Below are 757 nucleotides of genomic sequence, written 5' to 3'. Positions count from 1 at the left end.
ACGGTAAGATAATCCAAAGGCTACCTCCATGGGAGAGAATAACTCCAGTGCTCATTGATTTACATTGGTTACCTGTCTGCAAGATTTACCTTCTGATCTTTCAAGCTTTGAAATCTGGAAAACTAAAGTATATACACAGTCTTAAGAGATTCTCAAGTAAATACCCTATAGAGCTTAGACACAATACTGAACAAAGTGCACACCAAAACTCTTTAATAGGTTGTCACAAATTGTCCAAAATAATGATATTTTGGCAATATTCAAGAAAAAATGGAAAAATTATCTGCTCACTTAGTGTTATGATATGAATGATTTGATCATCAGAAGGGATTATTATGTGGAGTCCCGCTTTGTCAGTGAAGTAGGACCTTGATTACCTTCTAAGTAACAAGTTGCAAGTAACAGCAGCGTGTGATAATGATAATGATTCAGGTAGGGACATAACCACCTTTCATTTTCACAAGAAAACATACCTTTAAGACTAATCTTTTTCATACACACGCTAAGGAAACGGCAAGAGGCTCTGATTTCAAGCAGCAGTGATAAAAAACACTTGTGTTGACAAACCAAACAGCTCCTGGTTCCTTGAATGGCAGCCAATACAGAGTGGGCCTCTCTATCCCTCCCCTGATATGACTATATTTTTTTCAAGGCAAAGATGGACTTGACTTGTTCGATGACAGAATGGTGATGCTAATTACAGAACTTCAAGTTTGTTTCCACTGTTTCTTGAGCACAGTTTGGTAATTCTCAGACT

This window comes from Penaeus monodon, chromosome 34 (assembly GCF_015228065.2).
Source record: "Penaeus monodon isolate SGIC_2016 chromosome 34, NSTDA_Pmon_1, whole genome shotgun sequence".
In the NCBI taxonomy this organism is placed as follows: domain Eukaryota; kingdom Metazoa; phylum Arthropoda; class Malacostraca; order Decapoda; family Penaeidae; genus Penaeus; species Penaeus monodon.
The sequence above is the reverse complement of the archived record's forward strand: the minus strand, read 5'-3'. Positions refer to the sequence as shown.